This window comes from Pithys albifrons, chromosome 1, assembly GCF_047495875.1.
Source record: "Pithys albifrons albifrons isolate INPA30051 chromosome 1, PitAlb_v1, whole genome shotgun sequence".
In the NCBI taxonomy this organism is placed as follows: domain Eukaryota; kingdom Metazoa; phylum Chordata; class Aves; order Passeriformes; family Thamnophilidae; genus Pithys; species Pithys albifrons.
This window is the reverse complement of record NC_092458.1, coordinates 62,787,425-62,796,557: the sequence shown is the minus strand read 5'-3', so window position 1 is coordinate 62,796,557 and position 9,133 is coordinate 62,787,425.

Sequence of the window (9,133 nt, the reverse complement as noted above, 5' to 3'; positions counted from 1 at the left end):
CACTGTTCCCTACTATGAAGTGCCCTGTTCAATACTTAAAAATACTTCTGCACTTTGTACTGTAACATTTCCATACAGTTTGATTTGAAGGTATCCAACTGGTTTTGAGTTTTGGGAGTACCTTTTGTACCAAATCCTTAGAACAGAAATCACATGTGTATTTAAAAACTTGATCCTTGGAGAAGGTGATATGATATATGCCATATCCATGCAGCCTTCAGCATCCATTGTGAAGATACAAGAAATGGCAACTCTGTCACATGCAAAGCATGGATGAAGGGACAGAGAGGTGGATTGAAAACTGGCTGAAATGCAAGGCCAACCCTGTTTTATCATCCTCATTAATAATCTGGATGGTGGGAAAGAGTGCACCCTTAGCAAGTTTTACAAATCACAAAACCAGGAGTGACTGATACAGAAGATGGGTGTGGTGCCCTTAAGAAGGACCTCAGCAGGCTGGAGAATTGGGCTGACAGAAACCTCCTGAAGTTCAGTACAGGGAAAAGCCAAATTCTGCACGAGGAGAGGAATAAACTCGGTACCAGCATTTCCTGGGGTCTGACCAGTTGGGAATCATCTTGACAGAGAGCAGCCTTGGGGTTCTTGTAGACAACAAGGTGACAAGCCAGCAATGTACTCTTGCTGCAAAGGTGGGCAGTGGCTGCCTGGGCTGCATTGGGAAAAATGTTGCCATCAGATCGATGGAGGTGATCTGTCCTCTTCACTCAGCACTGATGAGGCCACACCTGGTCCAATTCTGGGCTCCCCAATCCAAGACGCAGATTTCTGGAGTGAGTACAGCACAGGGCTATGAAGATAATTAGAAGTCTGGAGCATCTGACAGATGAGGAGAGGCTGAGAGAGCTGCAACTGTTCCGTCTGGAGAACAGAAACCTCAGAGGAATCTCATCAATGAGTGTAAAGAAATGAAGAAGAGGAAGCCAGGCTCTTCTCAGTGCTGCCCAGTGACAGGACAAGAGGGTGTAGGCACAAACTGAAACATGTGAAATTTCATCTGATCACAGGAAAGGCCTTCTTTTTAACTGTGAGAATAGTCAAACACTGCAACACATTGCCAAGAGAAGCTGTGAAGTCTTAATCTGCAGATATAGTCAAACCCAACTAGGCACGATGCTGGGCAGCCTACTGTAGCTCACCCTGCTTGAGCAAGGAGGATGAACTAGACGACCTTCCCCACAACCTAAATGATTTTGTGATTTTGTGATTCATGATCCTGGAAAGCCCTGGTATTGCTAATGGCTCACTGTAACTGTAAAATGAATGGCTGTTTGCTCTATCTTTGTAAAAAGTTTCCAGAAGCTTGGTTAAAACAAGTGTTTGGTCCAAACACTTTTTCCCAGACACAAAATCATATTACTTCAATGACTATTTCTACACATCTTTCTTCACATATTTTGGAATATTTTCATTTAAGAAATTTTTGAAACTCCTTCATATTTGACTTTATGCATTTTCATTTACTATTTTAAGTGTTTCATAACAGATCAGGAGTAGTAGTGCTACAGCATAGATGGAATGTTTAAGTTTTACTTTTACTGATTGAAATGGCTTTTTTTTAATATCATATCTCAGATTGATTTATTTCAGTGCACAGGGAATCTGGAGATGGTATCCTGTCCAACCACAAAGTAGTAATTTATCTTCATGATTCTAGAGTAAAATTAAAATAACAAGACTATTTCCTTTATACGTATATGCAGTATGCTTGCTTGTGGTAATGCACATTATATACTACAATAGGTATTTTATGAAAGAAGTCAACATAAAAATATTTAAAATTAAATTGTCAAAATGTAAAAATAAGTTTTGCATGTTAATTTCTATGTGCAAACCCTCTTTCATTGGAAAATAAAGCTGTGTCTTCGGTCAAGCAAGATGTTTCAAAAAGTCATAATTTCCAGCAAATTAGGAATTCTGTTCAGCTCAATTTCTCCAGATGATGACTGTTGTGCTAAAACATTTCATAAGCAGCATCTGAGAAACAGCGTCACATAAAAAGAGGAGGGCCTGATCCCCTGGATGTTATGTATACATAAATCAAAGCTGAAAGTCTCCCAAAGTGAAATGAGAGTTCCTTGTGTTATGCCAATCAATGTGACAGAAGAATCAGTAGAGAAGTAATCTGTTGGTTATTTAGATACTAATTAATTTTCCAAGACTTCAGCACATCACAGTTTCACAGGCATGCAGCAGAGGAGAAGGCTTTCTGCACATTTCCAGTCAGAGGTTGAGAAATATTTGCGCACATTAAAGATGCTCAGCAGCATCCAGAACCAACCATGTTCAGATGGTCTCTGGTGAAAGAGCCTGTTAAGGGACTGCCAAAAAACCACACTGGCACCATGTGCTGTGGAGGGACCCTGGGGAAGGGGAACATCCATACAGTGCTTGAGCAGGACTGTGACACAGAGGAGCTGGCCCTGCCTGCTGGGGCTGATCTGCCATGACAGACATCAGGTCATTACCATGTTCCAAAGGGAATACTGAGATTAAATGAACAACAAGGAGACAGTAATTACAGGAAAAGAGGAAAAGAGTAACATTTATGTCCTGTTTTGGTATATCTGGCTCCAAAGGCTTTCTTACTCACCCCAAACCAGTGGAATCCCATGTTTCCATCACCCTAGTGCTGAGCTCATTGCAAGAATCAGATACAAAGCTCTCTGCAGTGCATAAATATATATTGAAAAAAGGCCACCATGTATTTCTATCTGAAAATAAGATCTGAAACCCTAAAAAGCTGGTAAAAAAATAAAAGCTGCCTACTCCTTGGCACTAAGCAAGTATAAAAAATAAAACAAGAAAGTCTGAATACATATGCTAGACATTAAAAGGAGATCTAAAGTGAGTGAGAGTTCTCTAAGTACTGTCTCTGATAGCATATTCTATTTCAAGAAAGACATTTATTTCTCACTATCTTATCAGTACCCCAGTGGTAGTCTGTGAGCTAGAGATAAACAGAAACTTCTTTTTCTGGCTAACAAATGAATCTTTACAGTCCTGGGCTGTTTAACAGATAAGGACTTTTCTAAAATGGCTATAGTTTGCTCACTTGTCAGATGTCTATTTCTTTCAGGAGAGTATCAGAGGTAAAGTTTCCCCAGACTTTAGATCCAACCTATGGATGCCCATTAACTCCCCTAGAACAGGACATGGGTGGCTTCTGGGGTGGAAAGTAGGAAGGGATGAATACAGGGAGAGGGCAGCATCTGAAGGACAGGAGAACAGACACCAATCTCCTGACTGTCCACAGAAAAATGAAGGAAGGATTTTGCAGTTCTCTCATTATATTTTCTGAGGAAAGACCTGCTGGTGGTATGAGAAATTAGGTAAAGAAAAACATTTGGATGAAATCTTACGGAGTCATGTTGTCCGTGATGCTATAGCCCAAACATAGCGCTACAGGAACTAATTTTCAGATACTTGTTTTGGCCTTAGAGGCCAAAAGGTCTGTTACATCATTGTATTGAGCTTCTTATCTATCAAAGTACCAAATTCTGGTTTTCCCCAGTTACTCCAGTATACAGCCTGGTAGCATGTACATTTTTTGAATAAGGTATGTCTTAAATAAAGTCATACTGAAAACCTTGAAAGACATCCTCCTTGTCCCTGGGGCCTTGCTGTAATGGGTCATGTTACAAACATTTTCTTTTTGTCTAATTGGAATCTGACTGTTTTCAGGTACCTGTCATTGAATCTTATTATCTCAGTGTCTGCTAGAATAAATGGGCTTTTCAGGCTTGGTATCTTCTTCCCAGGGGAATCCTAATGCAATCCTGTCATCTTTCAGTCTTCTGCTTAGTAAGATGTTAAGATATTTAAATCTCTTCCTTTAAAGATACTTCTTTAAAAAAAAAAAAACCTACACTTTTAAAAATTATTATTATTTATTCTGTTCTGCATCCTTTGCTACATTTCCTAGTTTTTGCTACTTTCATTTTTATATGTCAACATTGGTTGTCCCTATTAAAATCATCATGTTTTCTACATTCTTAAGTTATTCTCCATTATATTTAATTTGAAATTTCAAACTCTATTATTTCAAAGCTTCTCAGATTTCTAAGATGTAGCCAAGAATAATGCAAGCAAGCTAAAGAGCACATATGACTACGTGAATAAGCTTTTTAAATCTTAAACAATGCAAAATAGATGTGCTGAATATTCCAGTCCTGTTTTTCCCCTCTAATTACCCATCTCCAATGTTTATATACATATTTGCTCTATATTTAGTAATTGGATTATCCTATTGTTTGGATTTCTTTATTCTTGCTGTTAGGATTTCTTTTATTCATACTAGTCTTTTAATATCTCTCCCTCCCACAGGGTCATTTTTTGTAGCTCTGCATTGCATTTTCATGAGATGTATACACTTACAATTACAGGTGCTCTGTAAATCGTCATCACTATGAAGCACAGACATAAATAAACAAGGTTGATGAAAGACCTTTTACTGCTATCAGTTACAACATAAAGCGGGTTACACAGACAAGCTGTGACCTGTGAGATCAGATTGGTATCTACAGTTCTAATATCTGCTCTTGGATGTGGTAGAGAAAAATGGCTATCATTTATCACTAGCAAAGCATGGAGTAAGCAGTAAGAATGTGTGAGCTCAACAACATTTAACAGCAGCTGCTGTGTATGAACATAAGCTGTGATGTACCACACATCTACTCTAAACATTAGCAGTACAGTGTGATTGTGAACACAAATACATTATAGGTGACTTGAAATGGCAGAGTTCAGATAATTGCAATGGGAAAGTGTAATTGCAATGAGCAAGCATTATTAACTAATTTACTTAGATAATCAAGGGCCAACTAAAATTTCTCCACTACACTGTGGAGAAACCACACAGTATTCCAATTACACCAAATTAAAAAGGCAGGGGAACTCTCTGAGTAATGGAGGAATATGGCTTCTGTTTGCTCTTTCAATACACTTTCCTGGCCATAAGGCTAATAATCCTGGTATACAGTTTGTGACAAACAGCGCATTGTTGCAAGCAGCCATATATTCGTATTTTTCTTTAGTTTGAAAATGGTGAGACTTCAGTGCTTCAGGTATGATCAGTGCATTACAGGCCATCTGCTTCACAGGTTATGGAATCCACACTGATGGCCTGATATCTAAGTAACTCATCTAACAGTTTTGATTAATCTAATCACTGACTTCTAGGGGGAAGAAGGGAAAAGAGTGCCCGGGACATGAATCCATCAGGCAATGGCTCTATTAAGCCATGCTCTGTCTTAATCTCTCATCCATGTATAGTGGCACAGAGTTCAGAAGACAACCTGTCTTTCAGTTTAGATAAAACACTGCCAGACTCCAGCAATGCTGAATCTTGCATGCTAAGCAACAGTTACTTGTCGAGATTCATTTTGATAATACTTATAATTTTGATCATTCCCTCCAAAACCAAAAAAACCAAAAATACGCATTTCTTTTGTTCAGAGATTGTTCATGCCTTCAACAGAGATTTTAATTTGAAATAAATTCTTGAAATATCAAAAAAGCTAAATTAATGAAAGATTTGAAAGTTTTAGTGTTTGAATTCTTTCTATTTTAAGTTTAAAAGGAAATATCAAATCAAACTGCTATTCTATTAAGGAAACTATTAAAATGGTTTCAGACAATCATAGTGACCAGTTCTGCTAACATCATTTAGTTTAGCTGGAGCACAGTTTTGCAGTATAAATTTGAGCATGTGAAAAGTCACAAAGGAGTCACCGCTCTGTCAAAATCTGATATACAGCATTTACACTGGTACTTCAGAGCTCTGCTGAGCTGAGGCCTTCATGAATAGCCTTTGCCCTCATAACACTATAGATGTTGATTATTGCACCTACTTTTCCAAACAACAAAAATAGAAAAATAACTGTCCTTTTAATCATAGATGGTTTGGGTTGGAAGGGACCTTGAAGATCATGTAGTTCCAATCCCCCTGCTATGTGCAGAGATATCTTTCACTAGATTAGGTTGGTTAGAGCTCCCATCCAACCTGGCCTTGAACACCTCCCAGGGATGAGGCATCCACTTCTCTGGGTAACCTCTTCCAGTGCCTCACCACCCTCATAGTAAAGACTTTTTTCCTAATATCTAATCTAAATCTACTCTCTTTCCATTTGAATCCATTCCCCCTTGGCATGTCACTACATACTCTTGTAAATAGTCTGGCCCCATCTTTCCTGTAAGTTCCCTTGAGGTACTGGAAGTTCACAGTCATGTCACCCCAAGGCCTTCTCTTTTCCAGGCTGAGCAATCTCAATTCTGTCAGCCTTTCTTCATAGGAGAGGTGCTCCATCCCTCTGATCAACTTGGTGGCCCTCCTCTGGATTCATTCTAACAGGTCAATGTCCTTCCTGTGCTGGGTACTCCAAAGCTGGATGCAGCACTCCAGTTGGGTTCTCACCAGAGCAGAGGCAGAATCACATCCCTCAGCCTCCTGGCCACACTGCTTTTGATGCAACACAGGATACGATTGGCTGGCTTTCTGTTCAGATCCTGCACTCTGAGAACCTGTCTGTGATTAGTAACCTGAAAAACAGTGCCCAAGGGTCAGCTTCCACAAGATCATCAAGCTAGAACATGAGTTTCTTTTGAAACTTATCATCTGTCAACTTCTGAGTAAAAATGAGCAGTAGCTGTCAGTAACAGCTGAGTAAAAGATGCAGAAGTATAGGGACTATAAATTAGGGGCCTGACTGAGATAGAACTACAGACCTACAACAAGGGCATTTCAGCATGCACTTCAGCAATATCTGGCAGAAGGATCTGGCAGTGGAGCTAGATGATTATTAAAGAGAATGATTTGAAGAATGCAGAAATGTCTATTTCTGAATTATGCAATACCATTTCAAGGTTCTGTCAAAGTTATGAGTGTTGTTCTGAAATGAAAAGCAGAGTTGAGATATTAATGTTCAGTGAAGGACATTAAAACATGCACAGGGCTAAAGGATGCTATCAGCTGCTTTATGATACAGAGAAGCTTGTAAGGGAATAAAATATGGACAGCAGAAATATTTTATTTTAAGCTTGATGTTTTCTCTTCAAATACAGCACCAAAGGGTATAGTTTATATTCTATTATTGTTTTGACACTGAAAAACTCAATTTCTCATACTTCTGGGTGAAATGATAGTAATGGCACTGGTGCTGGGCATCCTACATAGTCACAAAGCTAGCAGGAGCAGCCCAAGACTGCTGGGGAGAAGCAACCCCAAAGCTGGAAATATTTGGAACAGTATTTGCCACCTGTTGCACCACTTGATTCAGAAAGATCTTTGGGGTCAACTTCAGGCTATTGTGCTTATACCCTGTAGTACAAGGCACTGAGGCTAGTGTATCTTATCACAGTAAGAAAGGCACTCAGACTTCATAAACTATTACTTAAAATACCTTTTTCTGGAGCTAACACAAGAAAGAGAAAGAATACAAATAGTGTTACACCCCTTCAGGTGCTGGGAGCCCTGTGTGCAGCATCTGACAGACCTCTGCTCAGGGCATGTGGTACATATCCCAGCTGTAGAAAGGTTCACTGACATTTTGGTTTTTAGACCTCTAACAGAATTTTCTTAGACAAGAACTATTGTATTCATCATACCTGTTGTCAAACAACAGTGTGTTCACATGAGAACTTGCTGCTCCTCTTTAAGATAAAGAAAAGGCCACACAGATTGTGTAATTGGCAACATGGAGTGGGAGCTGCCTGCAGGCTCCTCTGTTACCGTTGTCCAGCTGAGTTTATGCTGTGGCCAGGAGACATGCACAGCCCAGCACAGGCCTGAAGGACAAGCCTGTGCTTGCTCAGGCACTGCTCGTGGATCATTAACCCTTTGATGCACAATAGTTTTTGGGTTAGGATTGTTACAACACCAAAGGAAAACATCTTGGAAGCTGCTTGAGGCTTTAGGCTTTGCTTCCCTGCTGTGGGCATCAGCTGGTCCTCTGTGACACTTTGGTAGCTCCTTAAGGTGAGTTTTGCCTGTTATCAGACATGAGACACAGCGGCAAAGGATTGTTGCTGAAATGTCCCTTTATTATCTAGCATGAGTGCAATGGAATTTGCAGGCAGACTGTTCTCCAAGGTCAGGGGACCTACAGAGATAATAAGCATGCAGACTGCCATCAGGCTTCTCCCAGCATCAACCACAGCATGTACAGAGAGCTGCAAGCACAGAAGCAAGTGTTCCCCTGCTATTAGTAGAAACAGGAAGCTTAGGACTCTGTCTGGGATGTAGGATATGTTGCTGCTTCCCTTCTTTACACAGACACCCTGGGACTTTAACAGAAGATTTCTGTTTTCTATAGCAAGTAGAGGATGAATATGTGCACCACAAAAGCAAATCTCATATCTTACCTTGCACAGTATTTGCCAAGAACACAGACTGTACTGTAATTCTGAATACATTCAACATCTGGGGAACATCTGCTTTTGAGGGCTCCTCTGGGATCATCACAGCTCTTCTTACAACACCTTCATGTGGTTATCTCTGGGCTCTTCTTCAGTATGGATTTTCAAGAACATTCTGCTTACTAAGATCTTATATTTATTGTCCTCCCTCATGCCAACTTTACATTTAATATATGTGTTATATGCAGTATAGCAAGAATCAGAAATTGTCTCATAGCACTCCATCTAACAAAACAGCCTGCTTGATTGATCCTGTAAGCCAAGCAATATGAATCATGCCCACTGCTTGATTATTTTTCTTGAGGAAAATCACTTTCCAGTTAAATTTTGGCTCTTGGATTTGATAATCTACTATCATACACATAATGAAAAAGAGTTATTAATTTAGGCCTCTGTTTAGGAAGAAAGCTTTAAGTCTTGGAGTTAATTGCTCTTAGAAAGTCAGTATATTTAAAAAGACACAAAAGTTTGTATGGAAGCACAGCCCTAATACACATAGAGAAATAATAGTTTTGTCCAATGTAAAATCATTTGTGTATAGCAGTTTAATTCTTTTCTTTTATAAGAATAAAAGGTTTAGTGCATGAAATCCAGTTAACCTTAACAGAGAACACTGGCAAATTTACAAGAGCAAATTTGATCACTATACAGTTCTAAAAGGCAAATATAAAGTATTTTTCTAAAGAAGCATAAGAAATAC